The sequence below is a fragment of the Pinus tabuliformis genome, chromosome Q (assembly GCF_031772625.1).
Source record: "Pinus tabuliformis cultivar Carrire ecotype Pingquan chromosome Q, CPIR1, whole genome shotgun sequence".
Classification (NCBI taxonomy): domain Eukaryota; kingdom Viridiplantae; phylum Streptophyta; class Pinopsida; order Pinales; family Pinaceae; genus Pinus; species Pinus tabuliformis.
The window spans coordinates 1,062,946,771-1,062,973,857 of NC_142296.1; positions in this window are offsets into that span (position 1 = coordinate 1,062,946,771).

Here is a 27,087-nt window from a genome sequence, read left to right on the forward strand (position 1 = left end):
AAAATCTACAAAAATGGAATGAAAACAGAGCTAAGGATGAGGACAAATACCTGTTGCAGACGGCGGCTCGAATGATCTCCTGGATTGATCGCAATCAGCAGTTGAAATTTGCACCAAAAAACCCCCAATAGCAAACTCCAAAGGTAAAAAGTGAAAAGTAAGTTTATTTTTTACCATTTCACTATTTATAACATTTTTTGACCTAAAAATACATTGGAAATGATATTTTTGAGCATTTTTGAGATATTTTTATGGGTTTTACGCTGTTTTTGGTATGATGACAGGGGTTGGTGCACTTCAACGCAATCACACGAGCTCCTTTTTCGACTTTTTCAAGCTCGGTAAAATACGAGAAAAGGTTACTTTAAGGTCTGCTTTCAGCTCTTTTCCGACCATTTAAAGAGGAAAAGATTGCCGAGTTACTCCTCTTGACTCGTTAAACGTTGACAAGGGGCGGTCGTTTTAAGTTCTTTTTGTTGACCGTTAAAACTTAAAAAGATTACCGGGTTTTGTCATTTCAAACTCGTTAATGGTTACGAAACGACGTGGTCTTGATCACTTTTTTACTTTTTCAGGTCAAAATCACTATTCATGAAAAGTACTCCTCGATCGTAATGGTCGGGCGGTTCTTTCGGGCATTATTTTATACTTTTTCGGGCCCGAGAGACACAACTTTACGAAAAAGGACACCCCTGGAGTTTCCTTTTTGCTGTCTTTTCAAACTCTCTAAACATGAAAAGACGCCGAGTTCTTCCTTTGTCAGACTCGTTAAAACCTAATGACATCGGATTTTGTCGAAATGACGCACCACAAGCATATGCTATCCCCATCAAGCTTGTTAAAAATAATTGGGGTACTTGCCAGAAATGGTGGGGGAAAAGAAAATCTTGGAACCATAATTATTGTCGTGTCGACAGTATGTTGCTCTTGAACATGGCACTTTTCTGCTTTTGTGTCTGGGTGGGGACATCTCACCTCATTTCTCACTTGCCTCCGTGGGTTTGGGTAATCCTATTTGACCTCTCATCTGCTCATTGCCTCGTCACTATGACCTCTGATCTGTCGATGTCAAATACTGCCAACTCCACTCTAGTGCCGTCGGTATGTTCAAGAGAAGTTGACCTCTGTAAAGAAACAACCTCCCTCTGATGGCTCATACAATCTTGATTCATAACATTCTGTCTCGTGTCGATGATGTGGGAAACATTATGGCCCACCTTCGATCAAGGTCACTTCCTGTCGACTTCAGCTCATTATCCAGGAAGCTGATCTAGAGACTCCCTTCTGGTGCCTTGGAGCCTGCATGCCTCAATGGCAGGTTCTTCGTGTTCGACGCGAGGTTTTCGTCATTGGCCTCCGATCGAATGATTCTACGGGTGTTCGACTTCAGATCACTAATTCACACACCGTAGATTGTACCTATAGTACCTTGAGGGCCATTGTCATTATTGGTGGTACCTCTTGCGTCTGTTAACAGTTCCAAATATTGACTGGTAATCAGACGATGTTCATGCATGTTCGACTTTAGCTCACATATTCGCATGCTTGAACTTGTACTTCTGTTCGGGTCGAGATGGAGCGCAAGACCCTGGATTGTGTCTGTTGTAATCCAGGCGTGATTCTTGATACATGACTCATTCACTGGATGGCTGCAACCATACCTGAGTCAATTCATTGATCCTACCCAGATGGCTGCGTCCATACTATGGATCTAAATTATCATGTACTCTCTTATGGATGGCTGCGACCATACCACGTACATCATGTATTTGAGCTATCAATGGTATCTCTCAGTGCAGGTTCTCGGCAGCAGCGATATGTGTTCTTGCAAAGCATTTCACCCCTCTCTCTCACTCGGGCCTCATGCTTTGGGGGGCATCTGTTACACAGTAATTTGTCACCGTTGGTCACCGTCACTATCGCCCCGATTTCCGTACATTGGAGGATGCATTCCGAGACCTGTGAGCAGTGACATAGCCTAAAAACACTTGCATTATGTCCCCCTGAGTATGTACTTCATTTTCCCTGAAGACACCTTCTGCAAATTATCCCTGAAAAGTGCCCTTTTTCCATTGGCGCAGGTACCCAATGTCTTATCCGCACCAATCACTGAGATCCTCAAAAAGGGGCGTGCCCATTGGCGCTCTGTCTTAGAACAACACCCGCGCCAACCGAGTTTGGTAATGATTTTTGCCAAACGCGCGCCTGTATGATTTTTCCTTCCAGATCACGAAGTCCTTTGAGGGAAAAATCCATCTGATAGAGGTCGAGAGTCATCATTTATCCTTGATATCTATCCACAGTAGCTTTTCGGAGATGTTGCCAATCCACAATGGGTGTCCTGGTGCATTGAATCTTTCTCCCTTCTTCATCTATAAAAGCCTGTCCTCATGCATTAGACAAGCTAGTTCCGAAGTGCTGGAGTTTTTGGAGTTCTTGAGTTGTTGGAGTAATGCTAGTTGTGTTCATGCTTGTCTTGAGTGATAGTCTTGAAGTATAGAGAGGTTATGCTGCCGGAAATCCGAGAGAGAGGAAGTCTACTGCAAGGCATATAGCTGCTCGCCCAGCCAGAGGAAAGGTTCAACGTCAGAACCTTGGTTGTAACTTTTCCTGTCTATTATTTATTAATGAACGACTACTATTATAGTTCCAATCTCATTGTCTATTATAGTGATGTTTGATTTATTTCCTTTCTGACTGAAATATAGTTGTACCTTGGTGGATTTTATGCTTGTAGTTGTCTCGTTCTTTGCGTGTGCAGGTGTCCGTTCGCGAGGATCGCAAGGATTGTGACCTGCTGGAGCGAGGAAACGAGAGGGTCAACTCTACTTCGACATTTGCGTTGGATCTCAGGTTGGTCTTCGTAATCCACCTTTTAGTATACAACTAGGAACTTGCGTAGCAGCGTGAATTGATTGTTACTAGACCCCTTTTGGGCTAGTGGGATCGCCTCTGTCCACAGAGGGGATTTACCAGTTTAACAGTACCAACGTACAGCCTGTTTTATGTGGTTGTTCATGCCTATTGACCATTATAACATATGATATTTCAATAACAGATCATTTCATTGTCCCCAACTTTATGTGTTCTTTGTGAGTTGACTCCAAAACCTTTGATCTTTTCCTTCTATAGTGCACCTTGCCCAAGAAGGCATCCCAAAATGTGACAACTGACCTAAGCATGAATCCTGGAAAATTTTGGCAAATAGAGTCACACAACTTGATTGTAAGTTAGAGTAGATTGCATCTTGACATGTGAAGGATGGGTACACACTACTCACATTTGTATACTTTTAAAGCTTTCTAGCAATATTCTTTTTAAAAACTATAAATTTGAAAGGAAAAACACTCATTTTTAACAATGAAATTCCTAGTATGTAAAGAAACTACTTGAGATTTAGCACTTTGTTGGAAAAGTTGTTGTAATTGTCCCCTAGAAAAGACATAATATGTAATATATGTTACAACTTGCAATATTCTAGATGTTCTCTTTCTTGGGTATGCCATTCCATTTCGGATGTAAACCAGAAGTTGCCCGATTGAAATCTAGTGCTTCTCACCAGTGTTGACATCATTCTACCAAATTTTGTTAAAATTCATTTTTATTGTGCTAACAATCCATCTTTGTTATTAGAGCTTCTCCCTAGGCTTGCTGTAAATTTATACCATAGGGTGTCAGATAGATATATTATTCACCTTAACATATTGTAACATATAAAAATATTATTATATATAGCTTAACCCACATGTGAGAAGATACACTTTACAAACGCACTAAGTGCACACTGGTATAAAAGGCTATAACTCGAGGATAACAACCAATAATGACCATCCCCACTGTATTTGAGGATAGCAAGCAATGATAACTATCCCCGCTACATTTGAGGATATCAACCAATAATGACTACCCCCATTGCATTTGAGGATAACAACCAGTAATGACTATCCCCACTGCTGCTTTGATAACTGAGTTATAATAGATTTTCCCATTGTATAAAAAATATATTTTGATATACCATAACATTGAACCCAACTTTTAAAATATCAATATAATGTAACACATAAAAATACTATTATATATAACTTGCCCATATATGAGAAGATACACCCTATAAACATACTAAGTACAAAATGGTATAAAAGCCTATAGCTTGACTGGCTTTTGGTGCCATATTTTCCCTAGAGTTCTTCTCCCATAGGAATTTTCTAAAGTTTTAAGATTTTTTATTTTTTAATTTTTCTTTTATCATGGTGAATTGGTAATTTGTTGGAGTAATATAAGCAAGATTAAACCTATCCATCGTCACCATAACACCAACATTATATCCAATAACCCATTAACTTGATATACCACTAATTTATGACTTAGCTAGAGCCGAAACTCTCCAGGTCTATTCCTTGAGCCTTATCACAATGAGCCAAATTCTTTTCTAATTCCACATAAAAAAACTAAACAAAGTTGATTCCAATTTGCCTTATGTCTTTGGTTAAAATTAAAAATGAAGAACATAATGCAAAAGTTTTAAGATTTTTGTTGATTCCAATTCACCTTATGTCTTGGTTAGAATTAAAAATGAAATTTGGTTTGTGAATGTATAATGAAAGAACATAATGCAAAAGTTTTAAGATTTTACAAGATAACGCACTTGGATTTTTAAGGTTCATATGGAATGCTTACTCTACCGCTATTCTTTCCTTTCACTCCGAAGGCCAAGCTTGGGTTAGGTCATCACTCCTCAAACCCTAGTGTTCCCTCTATATATATTTTTATAGATAGACCAGGAGCTTCTCTTTTGGATCATTTTTTAGGGCGGCAGTGTATTTCTACTGCACCAGTGCATTTCTACTGTGGATTTGCTGAAACAGCTTCGATTAGTAGGCGAAAATGGTGTCGTTAAAGTTACAGAAATGGTTAGCAGCGAGAGTCCTCAAGTGTGGTAAAGGAAAAGTTTGGCTCGATCCTAATGAAGTTAGTGAGATTTCCATGGCTAACTCAAGTAAGTAACCCTAGACATCTCTTAATTTTGACTCCCTCACCTAAAAGAGTTTGATTAATGTGTTGGGTATCATAAAATCCTCAGAAATGGGCTTTGGCTTTGGCCTTTTGGCTGTTTTACAGGAGTTTTTGGATCTTCTAACCCCTCAAAATTTGGCTGTGGATTTGGGGTATTGGTTTTTACTATTTTGAGAAAGAGAAGAGAGAATGACTTTGCTACCTAGAGAAAACTTTGGGCCTTATACCCACTGTGGGCTTTAGATGGGATTTAGGGTTTAAGGTTTGGATCTTCAAATGGGCATTGTTCAGTTTTTCCACAATTTCGATGAGGCGTTCCAATCGATCGCCTCTTTTTCCTATCTTTCTCTTGCAGCATTGCCCTGCAAGGAAAGGTTACAACCGGATGAATGGAGAATAAAGCAGCCGCGAAACTTTATAAATCAAAGTATTTAACCGAGAACACAATAATATGATTCTCCAACCGACATACACTTGAAAATGAAATAATTTTAGAGTTACAACTATGCTTATGCTATTCAGAGTTGAGTTTTTTTCTTTTTTAATCGCACCGAGAGAAGCGAGGTGCATTTCATAACTTGGCTTGGTTGGGGGTAGGGTGATCTATCAGCTCTTGGTGCTTGTTGTTGTGTTTGTGAAGGTGCATTGAACGTGCACACTAGTATGGGCCCATTTAAAATCTGGTCTAATATGCATCTCACGGTTGCATACATCTGAGAAATCATTATTTCATATTATCAGCGGTTTATGTAACTCAAGATATCCATCCACGTTCTTTGCAAACTCGCGGATCTGCAAATGACAATATAAAATACTTTTTCCTAATCTAATAAAATGATACATCTGCAATAAAAAAACACAGACGGCCAAAATCATAATTCTAAGCTACCTCTCTCTCTGCAAAGATAAAATTCATAAAGTTCATAAGGCAGACTCCACAACACCTACTTTGCAACTTAATATCAGGTAATCATCCTTGAGGTAATTGGATTTTTCAAGTGCAGCCTGTTTGAGGAACCGTCTGTAACCCCACATGCTTCCTCGATGCTTAAGAGTGTAATGCCCTCTCTCCAGCCCCTGGCCCGAATGAGTGTGGAACGTATTGTGCTCGCCCTTCCCGCTTTGATCCACCAACGTTAATTCGAAGACAACACAAACCTTCATGCCCTCACTGGCCAGCGCGATGAAAGCCAAAACATAAAGCGAATTGTGTTGTGCACTCTTGCCGTCAGGGTAGAAATAAATAGCCCACTGATAACCTCCCATGGCGAAAGTCTCGCTGGTAATGTACCTGCCAATGCCCATGCCCTTGGCCAGAAATTTCATGCCCATAAATATGTAAGAGCATTATTTGTTGTTACACTTATCTTAAGCAATTGATTGCAGATTGAAGTATTAACAAAGAAGAGACTCACCTTCTTCAAATGGCGGTGCTTGGCAAGAGGCCAGTTAGTCATAATAAAAGTTGCTACAGCCAGAAAGGTGTAGCCAGCAACTGTCTGTGTTGCGATATTGAATCCCAACCATTGATAGATCTCAGTGGTGTAGTTAGCACATGTGACTATATTAAACAAGAATCCACTTGGAATTTGATATCCTCCTTTACCTTCAGGGCTCTTGAGATTTCTCAACAAAATATGGCAGTGAAAGTTTGCTAACTGACATACAATCCCCAGCCCAAACCCAATCTTATGCCATTTTCCACCTTTACTAATTTCACCTTGGCTATTTGCATTTGTGACTCAACTGGCTAGGTATTACCGTATTATATGTGAGAACCCTCCACAACCTTTTATTTTCCCAGTAACATATCTTGGGGAAAACCTAACTTTCTAAGGTTGGCACCTTGGGTAAACCCTAGATTTTTTAGGTTGCAAATCCCCGTCAATAACAGGGCTTGAAGCAGTTACAACAAAGTTACAACAATATATTCGTTAAGATTTCTCCATGTCACTTGTGGGAATGAGCTTTGGGTGGGGAAGATAACTCCATAGTTTTAAAATTGGTCAAACTAGTCAAGTTGATTGGCCACTGAGCCAACTTGGCCTTCAACTGGGCTGTGTGGGCCAGTTTGGTAACAATATGGCCTTAGCAATCTGAGTTGAATACTGAGTCATTTAATTCGACTTGATTTGAGTTGAAAACCAAGTCACAGAATTCAGGTTGATTCGAGTTTGAGTTGAAACTTGTAACCTAAGTTGATAAGTGATCAAGTTAAATTCTGAGGCTGAGTTTTAAAACTATGGATAACAATAATTTTCTCAACCACTTGAGCTAGACCCAGTTGACTTTTAATTTGAGGGACATGAGGGTGGGTTTTGATCAACTTATGTGAGCATGGGTAATGAGACTATGTAATCTTTTTGTGTGCAAACACACATACGATCACTACCTCAAGGTGCCTCCATGGCTCCAAGAAAAGGCTGAAATGGATGGATTTGAACCTAGCCCACTAGAGAAAAGCTTCTTGCTTTTCACTTTTCACTGTTGGATCCAAGCTCTTTCAACTAGTGTCCACAACCTTATTGGTGTTAATAAATTAAGCAATAATTTATCACATCGATTTGGCACTATCTCCACTGCTATAAGCTGATTGGAGTGGAAGCCATTAACTTTTGTAGTAAGAGTGTCTTTATTCACTAGTTTTTCTTGCAAAATTTCTTCAGAACTAGTGATATAAGTAGCCAACAACTTGTAGGCTAGTTTGGTGCATATAAGTAGAGCGAGGATGAAGTATTATGGACGTAAAAGTACGAGGACATAATAAATCTAGTAGAAGTAAAATTTGAAATACACAAGTTGACTTTATCTCAAAATGTTATGATTATAGAAAACACCATTATAAATCTAGTAGTTTGCAGTCACAATATCTGTAAAAATGATTTAAATATTAAAAACATACAAAATGAAAACTTTAGAATGAGATGAAGAAAAGTCAATTAAAGAAAGAGGCAAAGAAAATTCAGATAGATAACGTTGGTAAGTTTACTTTGGTTCCATCAGTTTGAATTGCAAACTTAAAACTTTGTAAGTTTCCGAGTGATTGTTGCCTAAAAGGAGAGGAAGTTGTGAGTTCCTGTGTTGGAGTGCTTGTGTTATGTTTGCTTCATTCTACACTTCTATAGAATTCAAATATTTATAATCATTGTACTATATATAAATCATGGGATCTATGTACGATATGGTAGATATATGAATCTAATATTGTGCAATAAATTAAATTAAATATTATAAAACAGACTACAAAATATGTATTGCGAGAGTTAAAGTTATTTTTTCTTTTAAAATTAATAAATCAAAATGGAAATCATATTAAAAATGTACAAATATTCAAAGAGACCAAATTTGGGCCTATAACTTGACCAAAACAGTGTTACAACACTCAATGATGTATCCTTATAGAACTTGAATCAAGATTATCATCCACTCTATAGGATTTGTTCAATATATATAAATAGATACTTTACAATAATCACAAAATGTATATGCGATCTCACTTAAATACCCAATGTATTAAATCCATTGTAAAATAAGTGTGGCAAAGCAATGGACATAATCATTTGATTCATTATCCACTCATTTGGCCACAAACAGGCACTCAATTTTCATTTATATTTTATTTCTTATCCTGATATGTAAACATACCTGTCGTTGACATGTTGCTCAACAACATGTCCTTGGATCAAGGGCATTAATCTTAACTTCATTCCTTGTCTTCTATAGAAGGGAATGTACATAAAATTGCTTTATGAGTGAAATGGCCAACTGTCTTGTTATTCATAGAAGCACAATAAAAATGAATTTTAACAAAATTTGGTAGAATGATGTCAATACTGGTGAGAAGCACTAGATTTCAGCTGGGCAATTTCTGGTTTACATCCAAAAGGGAATGGCATACCCAAGAAAGAGAACATCTGGAATATTGCAAGTTGTAACATATATTATAGGTTATGTCTTTTTTGGGGGAAAATTACAACAACGTTGTCAACAAAGTGCTAAATCTCAAGTAGTTTCTTTACATACTAGGAATTTCATTGTTAAAAATCAATGTTTTTCCTTTCAAATGTATAGTTTTTAAAAAGAATATTGCTAGAAAACTTTAAAAGTATACAAATGTGAGTAGTGTGTACCCATCCTTCACATCTCAAGATGCAATCTACTCTAATTTAAAATCAAGTTGTGTGACTCTATTTGCCAAAATTTTCCAGGATTCATGCTTAGGTCCACTGTCACATTTTGGGATGCCTCCCTGGGAAAGGTGCACTATAGAAGGAAATGATCAAAGGTTTTGGTGTCAGCTCGTGTAATATCCCTCCCCTTAATAAATAATAATACAAATAAATAATAAATAATAAATAATAAAAATAATAAATACCACAAAATAATAAATAATAATAAATAATAAAAGATAAAAGATAATAAATCATAAATGTTAAATAATAAATGATATTAAAAATATATACAAGGAAATAAATAAAAATAATAAAAATAAAAATAGTAATAATACTAAAGCTCTAAATAAGAATAAATAGAAATAAAACAAGAAAACTATCAAAAAGAAGAAAATAAAACAAGAAAGCTAAAAATCAAAAGAAAAGTAAAGAAATAAAACAAGAAAGCTAAAATCAAAAGAAAGTTGCATGTAGACACATGGAGTGTGTACATGTGGTTTCCCATCCAATGTTTGTTCTATTTATTAGATGGTGAGGAGGATGGGAGGCATTCCATTATTCCGAAATTCTATCTTTCATTCTTTGGGGAGAATGGTGTTCTAAGACTTAGGAGTCACTGGCAGTAGTACGTTGATTGAGGGCTCGGGGTTGGCCAATTGTAGCAAATCCTTGCGCAATGGAGCCTACGGCTGGGTGGAGAGTCGTCCCCAAAACCTTGTTGTGGTAAGCCTACTTCTACCACCGAAGCACAAGTAAACACTATTCATAGTTTGAATTCAGTTAATTAATTGCATGTTTATTTGGCTAGGTAAGTGCCACTTTGATTTAAATTTAATGTTAATTAGAAAGTTAATTAGATATTTATTTTGGGGCTGTTACATATGGTATCAGAGCAAGTTGCAACCCTGAGGCCTATGAGTGTTTGACATTCAATTTTATTTAAAATCTATATGCACAATGGATTGTTAACCTTGTCAAAATTCTTTTTAAGTTTTATTTAATTGATTAACTAAATTATAACCAACTTCTCATTTTTTTTATATATATATATAAGATTTATCTCACGATTTTCTGTCAAAAGGTTTCTAAAATTTAGCTAGAAAAAAAAAACTTATCTCAATTTTTTTTTTTTATAAATTTTATGGTTTTTGGTCAATGTTTTCTCACAGATCTGAAGATGAACAAAATGGGTTTTGTTTCGATTTCTTAAAAATATTGGTTACATGTGGATTTGAGTTTCAGAGATTTAGATCAAAATTTTATAAAAGCCTTGCTCTCAAGCGCTTCTATTTTCATTTAATCTGCAAAAGTCTAGCCGTTAGGGTTTTCAATTTTTTTATATTCGGATTGATAGGATTTTATCATAATTTCCAAAATTTTAATGATTTTCTAGCTTCGATTTCACAGGAGATCCAAATTTGAAAGGTCTTGGAACTAAATTTTCGTTTTTTAGTTTTTTAAGAGGGTGGGTTTTAAGTCCTATTTCTCTGAAAGACGAAAATAATTCTTAAGGCTTATTTCTACCAAAAAAAAATCAAATCGAAATTTTCAGAGTTCATCAATTTCTAATATTTGCAAGTCGCTTTCAATTTGAAACCATCTCTCCCAGCGGCAAGCATTTTTGGAGGCCTTTCTTAATTTCTGAGAGAAGGTTTTTAAGTTTAAAATTTCTTGTGGCTTAAAAAATTTGCTGAAATCATAATATTAAGACCCTTCCCATCTTGTGGATTTTATTAAAATTTATGTGCTGATATCCAAGAGGAGTTCACACATAAAAATCTTCTCATCCCACACTACAGAACACGAAATCCTTTCAAGGGTTATAGTAAGAGAACACAGCGCATTCCAAACGTTTTCATTGGAATCGTATTCCATCACTCCCTGCTTCTCAAACGAATACAAACGCTCTGAAGAAGAAACAACCAGAAACGCCCGTGGGCCTTTCCCTGCCCCGATAACCCCCATATTCTCCAGTGTTGTCCATGCCCCCGTTTCTGGATCATAAACTTCTGCACTCCACCCGATTATATCACCCTCATCACGGACACTTGTAATAACGAAAAATTTGCCGACGAAAAATTTGCGGTGGATGAAAGCACCACACCTAAAATTAGGCAGGGTCCAATTTTATACGCTTTCAAATCACATCGAAAACAGAAAGCGACAATAGAAAGAAGGGTTTTCTAATCTTATAATAAGGTGGCTTGGCCAGAGTTTCATTTGACTTGGAAAAGACTAGTGAGTGCTTTTTGTTTTTTTCATATTCGTTTTTTTAGAAGAAACCCATTCTAGACATAAAATAATATGTGAATCAAGCAATCAATAACATGGGTGGAATATTAAATAAGAACTCAAAAGCTTAAATCTTACCTCTAGTTGGTAACGTGTAAGATTGACAAATTTTAAATCTTTTGTAAGGTGATGAGAAAATTATATCATTAACATGCCTTACCCATGCAAGAAAACCTTTATATCTAATTAAAAATAAAAAGTTAAATTTGGGATTGTTTTATGATATTGAATGGGAATTTTTAAATCTTTTGTAAGGTGATGAGAAAATTATATCATTAACATGCCTTACCCATGCAAGAAAACCTTTATATCTAATTAAAAATAAAAAGTTAAATTTTGGGATTGTTTTATGATATTGAATGGGAATTGTGTTTAGATAATTAATATTCTTATGTTAATTTTTTATTTAAAAAAAAATAGTTAAAGTTAATTACTCATTGAAGTTTTTATGAATAAGGTTGTTTTTAATCTTATATTTCAATAACAATAAAGATATAAAAATAGATAACCTAATGAAAATACCATTAATTAAATTTTCATTGAAGATAATGAATATAAAATTATATTTTTAGATTAAGAGTTATTTTTAAGGTTCTTATATTCTTTTTTAATATAGAAAGTGTTAATTTTTTTATAATATATGTAGATTTGTCAAGTTTAGTCTACTTATTTATTATTCTTTTTGAAATAGGCATATAAGAATAAGAAATTATTTTATATTAATAAATAGTATATATGGTCACATATAATTATGTATTAATAAAATGGTTGACACAAAATTCAAATTTAAATTACTTTATGTGATATTATAAGTGAGTTAATTAAATATATTATTTCTGGAATATTTTATATACATTCATTATTGATAGTTGACAAATTGTGAACTTGTGAAATTTATGAATTGTAATCATTGAGTGACATTTGAATATAGTTACTAATAATATTTAGAATGTACGTAGTTATTGATATAATCTAATAGGAAGTTTGAATGTATACTAAAGATAAAAGAAAAGACCATCTAATATGAAGGAACATACTAAACTGATAATATGCTAAACTAATCAAGGTTAAATGAGACCAATATAGCCCAGAGTCAGCTACCTGGGAAGATGCAGATGTTATTTTTAATGATGACTTTCCTTATTTACTTGATTAAAATGTGTGGTGAACTAATTAGGAGTGCTTACTTAGATAAGACAGATACTTTTATGGAGTCATGTGGTCAACACACAGCGAACTATTCTTTCGCCTTTTACTAAAGAATATCATTTCCAAAGGCGCAGTGAATCTCTAAAAATAAACAACGCCGAACTTCAGGTCTTTTTCTAAAAATAATAAAATAATTTTTACAAATGGAGTATCTATTTGCACCTTGTTACGACATTCATTAAATATTTCCTCCATTATTAGTTTCAGTTTAGTTTTGTTACTGCATTCATTAAATATTTTAGCGAAACAAATAAAATAGAATGAAGTGAAGACAATTTTATTTTGTCACCGGAAGCCAATTTCAGATTTCATGAATGCGAATTTCAGATTTCTAACGAGCCAGGAAAAATTACAGGTCATTTCCAGTGGAAAGAACCATTAAAGGCAAAGCTCCTCTTTCTTAGATATATTATATTATCTTTAACATTGAAATGAATCCTAATCACAATGTCTTAAAAAGTGGGGCTCAACCATTGCGTTATCATCTTCATTCATCTGAAGAATGGAGGGAACTTGAAGGAGGAGTCAACAGTGAGGGACAGAAAAATGAGAAAAGGGGTACTTGGAGCCGGTGGTATACCAAGGTTTCAATATTTGCAATCTGCTGCTCTTGATGTCTGCTACTGGTGCAGGCAATTTTATGTCTTATCCGGGAAATTATTATGGCTAAAATGTATTGTAATTTAAGGGATGGTGTTGCCTTCGCGGGTGCGCTTGCAGGCAGGCCATATAATTAATAAAATGATTTTATTTTGTGTTGGGGAGGGATAACCATCCCAGTCATCTGATCCGATTCTACGTCGGGTGGCGGTGTCTCTTCTTTATGGTGTGGAATATTTCTTTGGTTGTTTGATTTCTTAAATTTCCTTAGAGTAATCATTTAATAGCCATAAGAATCTCAAGATACATTCAATAAATTTGTTTAACGATTTATTTTGTTAAAAGCAGTCCATTTAATTCTTCTAACATAAGTTATGATTGCTTAAACAGATACTTAAATATTTCACTCTACAGCACAAAATTTCAATTTATCTTTATCCTTAAAAATCATGAATCTGTAGAATTAATATTGGTGTGACATATAATGATGAATAAATTTTCTTTCGAAATTCAAGTACCTTTTAACACAATAATGCCACAAATATTCTTAAGCTTTAGTCATTCGAATATGGGTTGAGACAATTCTCTAAGTTTTATTTTGACATCATTATTACCTTCTAACTCATGTTTTCAATGGTTTTATACTACAAAATTTGTGATTGTTGATAATTTATGATAATTTATGGTTTAAGTATTGTGATTGTTGATAATTTATGATACAATATATCTTATTAAAATTCATAAACTCTGATAATAAGGTTAACTTATTAACCTTATTATTATTAGATTTTGATAATAATTATTATTGAGTATATTGGTTCTTATTTTATGCTTCTTCAAGTGATGAATCTTGATATTGAGTTACAGTAGTGTTTTATTTCTCGTACAAGGTCTCTATATCAACCTTCTTTTCTTTTTACAATTCACAAAGTGAAATTCTAAATGAGTCACATAATTAAGATATAGTTTTATTATGACTCAATGATTCATTGGAAAAGTATATAATCTTATAATCTTGATGGTGATAATCTACCCATAATTGACGATATATAATTCTCTGAAAGATCGCACTATTGATATGGTATACTGGCATGCTGGTGTAACTACTCACCACCGGTTCATTTTACAACACAGTTTACATAGCACTTGAAGTAATTGGATAATTGAAGTTGAAATTGTCACCAATTAAAGTGCTCTAAAATAGTGAAATCTGTTCCAATTCACAATGGATAAACTCTGATATCTTATTACCTTTAGCTGATCGTTGTTCACTTGCATCTGTTCATTATTTTATGGTTCAATCTGATCTAAAAAGACAGAAATAACATTCTGTAAATGCTGATCATATTATTCACTAATTATTTGTTGGATTACTGTCCTTTAGCAATAGCAGTTGCTTGGCATTTCTCTGGTCCATTATTGCAAGAACACAACTCTCTCAATATGATCTTCTAATAAATTTAATTTTGCATTGCAATTGCCATTCAGATTACATGTATCTGCTCATTTACTACTCATATCATTTGTATATTAAACATCATCAAGCTACAGGATGGTATATTTTAGTCTCAGTGGCAAATCGTACAGATTTGGATTAAAGTTCAGATGTTGAGTATAATGTTACATGAGGTTCGTGATTCAAGGTTAATTACATATAATGGTTAAAGTTGTCTAAAGAGAAATGGAAAGGAGAAACTTGCAATTTTTTTTTTTTAAGGATGATAACTAATGATAGTTCATGTGATTATGGCCAACTTGGATCAGATAATTAAGGTGGTAGAGAAGAAGTATCACAACAAAGATAATAAATCAGTAAGAAGAGACAACCTATTTTGGAACATAAAAGAAGAGTATTGTGGTATTTTGGAACATAATGGAAGAATTTGGTATAAACATAACTTGGTACTCTAAAGGTATCACTATAAGGTCTAAGGATGATGCACATAAAGAAGAAAATATTAGCAATCAACCAATGAAGTTGAATAATTATGGTAATAATTTTACGGAACTTGGACGGTATGCTAAAATGTTTGGTTGTGTGTGACAACATCTATAACAATTTTCCCTCTAATGGGAGAGCCACATTGTAAAGTTTTCCATAGGTGACTAACTATATGAATGAATTATGGATAACAATATGTATGATCAAGTAATTTTATTATGAAGGATTGTGTACATAGTGACAAAGAAGTAAAAGTCAATTAATAGAGGTTGTATTGACTAGGACTTTCCATAACATTAAAAGAGGTTGTTTCCACATAACACCTCACATTTAAGTTTTCATGGACAATGATGGTAGTAGTGTTTCCAACTGTTTCAAAATCTAAAATAATGATACTATTTAATAAGAAAGAGTCTTTTGCCCAACTTGAGGAAGGGGTCAATTTATGATAAAACAATCAAGTGGTATCGAGATACGAACTTGACGAACTCGACGAGATAAGAAAATATTTCTTTGGATGAAGTGCTAATTGTTAAATAAGTCAACATCGATCAACAAATCCTCGTGCAAGTAAATTAAGCATGATATAAAATTAAATCATGATGAGTACCAAGGGATTTTAATTTCGATTTAAATAATGATTGTATAACGAGACATTAAGACTCAAGATGATGAGGCTCATGTACTTAGATGATTATACCGATGGGGGTAAATGATCAGCTACCTAGTAGAAAGAAGTGGAAATGATTATTGAAAAGTAATTGACAACTTGAGGAAAACATATTGACGATGTTTCATGATATCATGGTAGGAAGATAATGATGTACATATGGTTCTTATAGTGATAATGTATCCATATGATAATAGTGATATGCATAGGTATTATGACGTTATGTCAAGATATACTCATGATGGATATGATATGCATAATGTGGCATAGGAATTATGATGCTATAATATGAGGATTATTGACATATGAAGTCATGATATGTCTTTGATATAACTATGTTAATGGTATAACTGAAGCATGTGATAGTTGCATACAAATTTATGACATGCATAAGCATGCAATGCATTATTACTCCTAATGTTGCGATTAACAATAATAAATGTTCTTATGATGACATACATGACTTGGCATGTGGATTATTTTCTATGATACTAAGATGGTATGGTTAATGCATTGGATGCATGTTGAGGTGTGATGATTCACAGGACTCCACAAATGGGCCAAGAGGGCCGGTTTATTTGATGATCTCGTGCGAGCCCATACGCACGAGGGAGAATAAGTAACACCATATGGGCTGGGGACAAACTCAATCAACACTACATATGCCACTGGTTCCTTTGTCTTGTGTATAGCTCTTGATGGATAGCTCTTGAAGAGCTATGGGACCATCTTGAGGAGGCCAAGTGCCTGATGTTCTAGGCTAGGTGCCTATTATTGGATTGGGATGCCAAAGTTTGGAAGGGATGTAAAGGACTTCGATGCCTGGGGCTGTGTGCCTTAGTAGTTCTAGAGGGAGTGGGCCAGCCTTGTGAGATGCCCGGGGTCATTGAGTACTGGACCAGATGCCTGCCTTGGGGAAGATGAGGTCTGAGTCAGGCATGATCCTTGGGGTCAGCCTTGGACTAGGATACAGACCGGGTTAGGCTTATGCCTGGTGCTGAAAGTGGGAAAAAGGACAGAGATTCCTTGATATTTCCCGGGGTGTTGGGGACTTTCGATGTCTGCTGGTTATACTAGTTCAGCAGAGGGTGTTGGCAACATGAAGTAAATAAAATAATAAATAATAAATAATTCAACGTAACTTCGGGACGAAGTTCCTTAAAGTGGGAGACTATGTAATACCCCTCCCCTTTAATAAATAATACAAATAAATAATAAAAAATATTATAATAATAAATAATAAAAAATAAAAATAATAAATACCACAAAATAATAAATAATAATAAATAAATCACTTAATAAAAAATAATAAATCATAAATATTAAATAATAAATGATATTAAAAATATATACAAGGAAATAAATAAAAATAATAAAAACAAAAATAGTAATAACCATACTAAAGCTCTAAATAAGAATAAATAGGAATAAAACAAGAAAACTATAAAAAAGAAAAAAATAAAACAAGAAAGCTAAAAATCAAAAGAAAAGTAAAGAAATAAAACAAGAAAGCTAAAATCAAAAGAAAATTGCATGTAGACACATGGAGTGTGTACATGTGGTTTCCCATCCAATGTTTGTTTTATTTATTAGATGGTGAGGAGGATGGGAGGCATTCCATCATTCCGAAATTCTATCTTTCGTTCTCTTGGGAGAATGGTGTTCTAAGACTTAGGAGTCACTGGCAGTAGTACGTTGATTGAGGGCTCAGGGGTGGCCAGTTGTAGAAACTCCTTGCGCAATTGAGCCTACGGTTGGGTGGAGAGTCGTCCCCAAAACCTTGATGCGGTAAGCCTACTTCTACCACTGGTAAGCACAGGTAAACACTATTCATAGTTTGAATTCAGTTAATTAATTACATGTTTATTTGGCTAGGTAAGTGCCACTTTGATTTAAATTTAATGTTAATTAGAAATTTAATTAGATATTTATTTTGGGGTTGTTACAGCTCGCAAAGAACACATAAATACGGGGACAATGAAACAGGTTGTATGTCCGTACCACCAAATATAGTTATCACTGTTAAGGTTCTGGTAGTTGTGATTGGAGCAACTATGTTAGAATCTCTCGACAAATAAACATTTTTTTCCAAACTAACTTCTGAGGATTTCTAGTGATAGGAATTCACATAAAGGGACTTGGATCATATTCAACAAGATTGTCTTCTTGCTTTTCTCACCTGTGCTAATATCCAGGAGCCATATGTAGTACCTCTTTTGATAATAAGTTTGCTTTCCTGATCCTTTCTTTGTAAACATGCATTAAAAAAACATCAGCTACTGCATTTTTAATATTCAAGATCTCCTCAAAGATGGGGCTTAGAGTAAAGTTTTCTAATTTCCTTTCCCCCTTCATCCATTCTATGACTAACAGAGAATCACTAATTCTTTGAATTTTTGAACACCCTCATTCACTGCCATCCCTAAAACTAGTTTTAAAGCTAACAATCCATCTTTGTTATTAGAGCTTCTGCCTAGGCTTGTTGTAAATTTATACCATAGGGTGTCAGATAGATATATTATTGTAAGCTTCTGCCTAGACTTGCTGTAAATTTATACCATAGGGTGTCAGATATATTTGTTCATTATTTGTTCCCATCAAACATAAAATGCGACGTATTCTTTAAATTAATATTTCTTTATTTTTGTGGTAAATTTTGTAGTGACCTAGGGTGATTTTTGTTCCTTCCTAGGGCTTTAATTCTAGGGGTTTCAACAAAAATTCAATAGATCTTTACACAACAACAGATATCACTTTACAAACACAAAATATTCTAGTCAACGGTAATATGATCTCTCGATGGCACAATACACATAATTGACTTATTCAACAACCAGTAGTTGTTCCACCAATATTTCACAACATTTTCTGTCAAATAGTTTAAATTTTTTTAAATTACTAGTCGAATTGTACTCTTCTACAGCCTGCATAACCTAAAATGATCTGCGTAATTCTCTGTGGAAAGAGCAACTGTAGTTCAGGATCACTTTGTAGATGTATTCTTGCTTCACTGAAACCTCAAGAAAGCTTTCACCAAATCTCAGCAATACATAATTTTCCTCAGGGAATGTGGTAGAGTTCCACATAAACTGATAAAGTGCCTTGAATGTGCCTTCAGGGTATGAACAACCTTGTCTCAAGGATCTGTCCAACCATAACTCTGAAAATGACTGAATAACCTCATAATGGGAACAAAAAGACCTCATAGTAGGTTTACTAACTAGGGTGGAATCTTTCACCGGGTCTACCAAGTGTCCTTAACCAAAGTTATACCAAGTGGTTCCATGAGAATAGTGAAAATGAGTAGGGAGAGAGGGAAACCTTGCCGAGGTCCTTGAGAGACCTTAAAGAAATCAAAGGGACCCTCATTGATGAGAAGAACAAAAGAGGAAAAAGAAAAGAAATGTTACTCGGATTTGACCTATTGGGTTGAGAAACTAGTTTAGGTAGAATTTCATGAAGAATGTCCCATCTAATCTTATTGTAGGCTTTAGCTAGATCAATCTTGAGAACATCGCATCCTCCTAGTATTTAGAGAGTGGGTGACTTCTTGGACTATCACAAGGAAATTGAAGATTTGGTGTCCTGGCAAATCTCCTTGTTCATCTGAAATCAATACTCGTCTTAAATCTCAAAGAGATAATCTTGGTTATAATCTTAATTGAAAAATTGCATAAGGATATTGCCCTGAAGCTATTAAAACTCAAAGCTCATTCCTATGGGGTGTTTTTTATTAGAAAATTTGTGTTTAAAGCTTTGAGCATAACCCTTGATTTCTTCGATTCTTCAACCACTTCTAGGAAGTCTATTTTAATGATCTCCCATGCCATCTGGAAAAAGTCATTAGGGAACCCATCGATACCATGCTCTTGAATGTGATTAAGCAAGTTCTCAATGGCCTTCTTGGAGACCATGCTTGGGAAAATTTGAGAATTACGTCATTTCTGCTTCAAAACTCTTTCCATGCTCTGAAAGGAGTTTTTTGAAGTAATTTACTGCTTCCATATAGAGATTATTGTGCCTTTCCATTTCATTATGTCTACAGTGCTTGCTGTCTTTTTAGAGATGTGTTTAATTGATTTTCGACCAACACAAGATTATGAAAGAATATAAAGTTAGGGTCCACTACTTGAAGCCAATGAACTCTATATTTATGACACAAGAAAATTTCCTCTTTTTTCTAAAGCTCTCCTCCAACTTGGCTATTGGATGAACTTCCTTATTTTTAAAATCTAGAGATAGATCACTATTTCAAGAGATGATTGAAGGGTTTTCATTCCTAAATCCAAGGATTCCTTCTCTTTCAAAAATCTATTGATAATATCACTATTTTATAGATGATTGAAGGGTTTTCATTCATAGCTTCAACAATTTCTTCTCTTTTAAGAGTATTATGAGAGATCTCCTTGTTCCAAACTATTAGTTTGGATTTTTGAGATGTTGGAGTTTATTTTGCATGATAAAAATTTTGGATCCCACCACTTGATAATCTTGCCACAACTTCTAAATTTTAATAAGGAAATCAGAGTGAGAGGGCCACATAAGCTCTAATTTCAAGGGGTTGTTGTGTGGTTTGTCATCATTTTCTATGATTAGAGAGATCACCCAAAGATCTAAGAGGGCTTGACCTGCTAATGATTTGAGAGGGTTCCTCTATGGATGAGAGAATCTAAGTCAAAATCACCCTCTATCCAGTCTTTGTTAAGAAGAAATATGTGTAATATTTTCATAACAAAACCTTTCCCATTTATCTTTTTATTCCAAGTGAAATATCCATTTCTATGGGTAATGTCAATGTGCAAATCCTTTTGGATAAAATCATACAAAATTGAAGTTGGATTTCCATACAGGCTACAGCCAACCTTTCTTCTCATGCACCCCTAGAATTATGTTCAACTCCCCACCAACAATCCATTGTAAGTTATTCAAGACTTTCTCTCTCTAGATAACATATTCTAGCAATTAGGCTTGAGGATTGTTAAAACAAGACCATAAACTAATAAACATTAGTGAGGTAGAAATGTTTGTCCCATATTTTGGAGGGAACCTTAAGGTTATCTGAATCTGCCTTTATTAACATCCAAAACATCCAATATTTCCAAGGTCATCCATGTAGCTATCCCTCCACTTCTACCCTCTGGCCCTTATAGAGATTTCTTCAACATTCTTTTATATTCTCCTTTTGGTGTCTTCCATCCTGCTTTCATCAAGCTTGGATTCTTGAATGAATATGATGTCTATTTTTTCTAGGATGATCTTTCTATTAAGTGACCTTTATTTAACCTTTGGACCCATGCCTCTTACATTTCATAATAGCATTTTCATGAGGATGCAGAGGACTGGCCATTGGCTTTTCATTTATTATATATGACACAGTCATAGATGATCATTGAACAATAAAAACTTTGTTTAGTGAAACCAACTTTTGGAACCATCTTCAGTGGTCTCTATAAATGGAAGGGTAGGAAGATGCACAAGGAGAAATAATGTAGCACTATATTTTATGACTTCTCCATAGGTACATCTGCAGAATGCACACCTACAGTTCTATTGTTCACCTATTAGACCAGTGAAAATTATAGGCAAACTTGGAAGGGTTGGACATGACTGTTCCAACCATAATCTTATTGGCCTACAATACATATATTCATAACACATACCTACAATACTATTGTTCACCTATTCGACTAGTGCATATTGTAGGCAAATAGTTAAATGTTGGACTTCGTTGTCTCAAGTTCACACACCAACGCTAAAGATGCAACTTATTGTGTGCATCCTTAGATATGTTTGAGATTGCAAGCTAACTGTTTAAATAAATGCATGTATAAAACTTCTATATTAGCAAAATAACCATCAATAATTTTTTTCTAGCATTTTGGGATGAATTCACAATAGTATGCTAAAACGTGTCATTTCAATCTCTGGAAATTAGGATATATAAATGTGAGATATATACTTTACATCTTTGGGTTATCTCCTTTTCAAATTTGAGCTTTTTTAGGCTAAATGTTAATTGTTTGAACTTTGAACTTTGAAGAAATTCATGAAGGGACTTCGTAAATACTCGAATGAATGGACTTCGTAAGGCAGTGGTACCATAAATTGTGTTATTTCAAAGATTTGACTTCCATATTTTCATAAAATACAATGTCCTCAATAAATACTTATATGTATAGATGTTTATGTTTAGGATTATATGTGTTGGAGCAGTTCCTTTATGTTTTACTATAATTCTGATGCTGACAAGCTTTACCTGACTTTTTTCATTAGTTGTTCATAGAATATGCAAAATATTTCATTGTAAAAATGTGGCAAAAATTACATTTCTCCTGATTTATTTTGTTATTGTTCATGACAAGATAACCATGTCGCATGAATGAGGTATCCTACAGTTTGTTTCAATTTGTGGATATTTTTTTTCCTCCCATTTTTTTACAAGGATGTAGATTTCATTTTCATGTTGATGGTTTTTTCATTTATCTTATCTAGCCCCAAATGTTGGTAATGGAGCGGATCTTGAGAAGTAGTTGTGGACACAGACCATCAGAGGTTAATGTTACAATACCACTTCTACCTGGTATCATAAAAAATTTAATGGTAAGTGACATAAAGAAGAGTTATTTAACGACAAGGTTGAAAGGGAAACCTCATGTCTTAGTTATAAGTCATTTATTTGCGTTTCTTAGGTGTAAGTCATCTGTTTTTGAGCTTTACCAAATCAATTATTTCTCTAATCCAATATGCATCGCTTGTATTTTTCACTCGATGTTAGTTACTTGACATGGTTGATATAACATTCAATTCTAGGTCACTTTTATTTTAAGTCAGAGATTTTATTGATTAAAAGGATTTTCATATTTTGATTGGTTTACTTGGAGCTTGATTTAAAACATTTTTGTAAATTCCACATGGGTGTTATTTTTTCAAGGTGAGCTCTTTGCACCAGTAAAGTCACATGAGTCCTATAACATAGGTATACAAAAAGCACATCTTTGGCCTTTGTTGTGTATCTGTTATTCTTTATATCATTGATGGATGGTTATTGATGATGTAAAACAAAGGATGGGAAGGTCCTGTCAATTCTCTTGACAAAAAAAAATAAAATGGAGTGGTAGAATTGTATTATAAAGGGTGAGCCATAAATCAGTACTTGAAAGGCAGAACTTGAGAATCGCAAGCTATCTGATCTAGATCTAGAGACACAACAGACCATGGAAAAAAAATGATGGTATCGATGAGTCTTCCCGGCAAATAAGCTCTAACTATTAGACCATTGCTAAAATTTTAGTTATTTGCAATGGCAATGGTGACTCTAGCTTTATTTGTATGAATAGCGACTTTGGTCATTGTCTTATTCATTTCCTATGAATGATTTTGATTTTCAAATTCCAACTAGTTTGTTGTTAAATTAATTAAAGCTCTGATGACAAACTTATAGTTTTCAAAGCTTTTTTCTAAATCTATTTTCTTGAGCAAATTTGTCTTTTTACTTTAGGTAGTGTATATTGCTATTGTGTGACATATGTTATGATATAATTGCCTGGATAAATAGACATAAGTGTTGTACAACATAGCCTTTTTTAAATCTAAAGAAACAATATTTCCAAATACAAAGTTTATTAATTAAGAACATATTTTAGGCTTCTTTGCTAAGTTATGATTATATTTCGGTAGGGGATTTTTTGTACGCTGATATTGTGTTGTCTCATTGGTTTCTGTTAGGTAACAATGGTTAATAAGGAATGTGTTCTTGAGCAACATACACACATCTTATTCTACTATTGACAGGAAACTCCATGGATTTCAGGCATGGCAACAAAAACGCAGATGTCAATGGGATATCCAAAGTCCATGTTGGATGAATTTAATACTAGTGATGATTTTGATTCCTTGTCAGATAAAGAATGTCATGAGTCAAATTCAAATAAACAAATGAAATTCAAGAATGAAGGTGAAGCTATTACTTTTTGTCGAAGTCAATTTTTTTTATTTGTTGGTCGCTGTCATGTTTTGAGTGCAGACTTGTGAAATTCCAAATTGCATGTTGGTTTATGTAAAGGGGAAATATATATGTATATATATATATATATATATATATATATATATATATATATATATATATACTTTTTTTATCATATATTGTTCATGGTTTCCGGAGATCTGTGTTACATTTGCACATAAGTTTAGATATCATTCAAATATCTAAACACAAAACAACAACGACATTGAGATTTTTCTTTCACTCAACCTATAACATATTGCATATGTCTTCATCAATGTTCTTCTTCCATATGCTATCCACTTATGACATTTACTTTGCAATATTTGGTGCATTTGCTAGTTATAGGTTATTTATAGATTATAAATGCCTTGAGAGTTTCACTTCTAATTGAGTATTCAACTGAACATATTGATTCTCTTATACATAATTATTTTTCTCTCCACTCACTTTTCATAACTTTCATAACCATTAGATAGAGACATGCAGCTTCGATGTTGCTTTGCTTGTTTAGTAAAATATTGCAAAGACTTTAATTTGTTGAAAATTGTAGAATTTACAATTTATGAAGTTTCAAGGTCTAATATTTAGAAGTTTAATTCTTTAAAGGGTGCTAGCTCAATGGAAGAGCACCTGCTTTACAAGCAGGAGGTTGGTGGTTCGATTCCATCATGCCTTGACATCCATATGGAATGGTGACGATCAATTTTTGGTGACGGAGGCTCTTCTGACCATCACCAATGAGCTTCGGTGACATTTTTTGACCCTCACCAAAATATGAAATGGTGATGGTCAACAAATGCCACCATATATACGCATCAATAGTGACGACCCTCAAAGGTCCGTAACCATAAATTGTTGTTGCTGATATGAAATGGTAACAGTTGTTGTTCGTCATTATAGTCATTATTTGTGATGGACCTTGAATGTAACCACAACACCTATACTTCTGGCAATGTGGCTTTTGGTGATGGTCAACGAACATCACCATATATATGCACCAATAATGACGGCCATGAAATATCCATCACAATAAATCGTTGTTGTTCATATGAAATGGAGATGATCGCTATCCGTCATTATAATCAATATTCGTGACAGAACTTGAATGTCACCATAACACCCATAATTTTGGCGACGTCACCTTTGGTGACGTTCAGTTTTTAGTGATGGAGACTATGGTCCGTCACCATTTCTCGTATGAAATGGTGACGGTCACTTTTCGTCATTATAAATCATTATTGGTGATAGGCTTTGAATGTCACTGCAACACCTATACTTTTGATGATGCCACATTTGGTGGCATTCAGTTTTTAGTGATAGAGGCTATGGTCCATCACCATTGCTCATATGAAATGGTGACGGTCGCTATCTGTCATTATAAATCATTATTGGTGACGGACTTTGAATGTCACTACAATACCTATACTTTTGGTGACGTTCATTTTTTGGTGACGAAGGGTCTTTTGACCGTCACTAATGAGCTTATGGTGACATTTTTCGCCCCTCACCAATGTCCTTTTTTCTTGTAGTGAATGAATGGATAATGTATCTATGCCCTAAAAATGATAATGTAGCAAATGACAGGAGGGAACAATGGTTCATAAAGATTTTTAGATAAGTATCATATCCCTACACTCAATTATGTTGTTTACACCCATAGGTTACATGTTGATGATATGTTTGATGAAATGCCAGTCATGGCTATTAGGGGTTTGATTAAGGTCTTGTTTAACTTATTGATTTTGCATCATTGTTTTCCTATTCTTTTACTATTCCTAATTTATCATTCCATTATGGGCAATCACCTAGGCTTTGGGCCTGAAAATAGTGGCTCAAATCTTGGGGACACTGGCATTACACTCAAAAATTGGGTCTTTGGATGCTGGGAGGCAAGCCTGTAAGAGTGACTCTGGGTTTTTGGACACTTTCATACCTATAGAAATAGAGTGACCAAGGTTTAAGTTGGTCAAAAATTCTGTGGGACCCAAGGGAAACTTGTCTGAAGTGTTGGATTGGTTCGTGAGGGTCCTGAAGCTGATATTGAATGTTTGTGTGTTATGTTTCCATTTATTCCACTTCTTTAAGGTCATATAGGAGGTCGAATCCAATCGTAGCAGCCTCTCGTCGCATGTTTACCCTGGTTGGCAGGTTACTTGGGTAGATGTGGGAGGAGGGTGTTACAACTAGTACATATGGCTTTTAGTATAGTTCTTCTTCTAGGAGACATAATTTTCATCACCGTTAGCACTTTAGGAGGAATGAGTACTTTCCATAGGAGTTTAGGAAAGTCAAGCCTTGTATGTTTGATGGAGAGATGAAGAAATTAGAGGATGTAGAAGCATGGCTTCTTGGGATGAAGAAATTCTTCAGATTACATAACTATTCAAAGAACATGAAAGCCAAGATAGCCACTTTCAGTCTCAAAGGGAAACCAAATATCTTGTGAGAGGATGTGAATAATATCAAAAGAATTAGATAAGAGGAGCTAATTTGGGATGAGTTTGAGAGACTTTTCAAGGAGAAATACTTGTCCAAAAAATACTATGATGATAGGGCCAAGGAGTTCTATGAGATGAAGATGAGAATACTATCATTCTCCTAGAGCTATTGAGTTATGTATCTTAGCTCAAGGATGAGAAGGTGAAGATTCAAATTTTCATCAGTGGATTGCCAGTAGCATTCATATACTGGACTGAGTTTGATGAGCCTCGGCCATTAGAAGAAGCCATCCAGAAATTGAAGCATTGTTATGAGAAATCAAAGCACAATCCTGAGAACAAACATGATTAGAAAGGGAATTAGAATACTAAAGAAATATGGCCTCAAAATCGTGGAATATCTCAGGATTCATGTGAGAAAGAAAACATGGTTCCTTATAAGAAGTTTAATGCAGTTGAGAAAGGAAATGGATCTCACCCTAGAGAGTGGTAGAATAAAGGTAACAATAGGGGACCATTGCAATGTTGGATTTGTGGCAAGGATCATCACAAGAAGGATTGTCCATTGTACCAGGGTGGCATGCCTCATATCTATAGTGCTCACGAGGCACAAATAGTTGGGGATGTTGGTAAGAGAATTCCTTGGATCTATAAAACACTTGATAACAGGAAAGTAGATCCTTATGCCTCCATTATTGAGATGGAAGGTAAGCTTTGTGATCAATTTTTTTCCATTTTGATTGGTC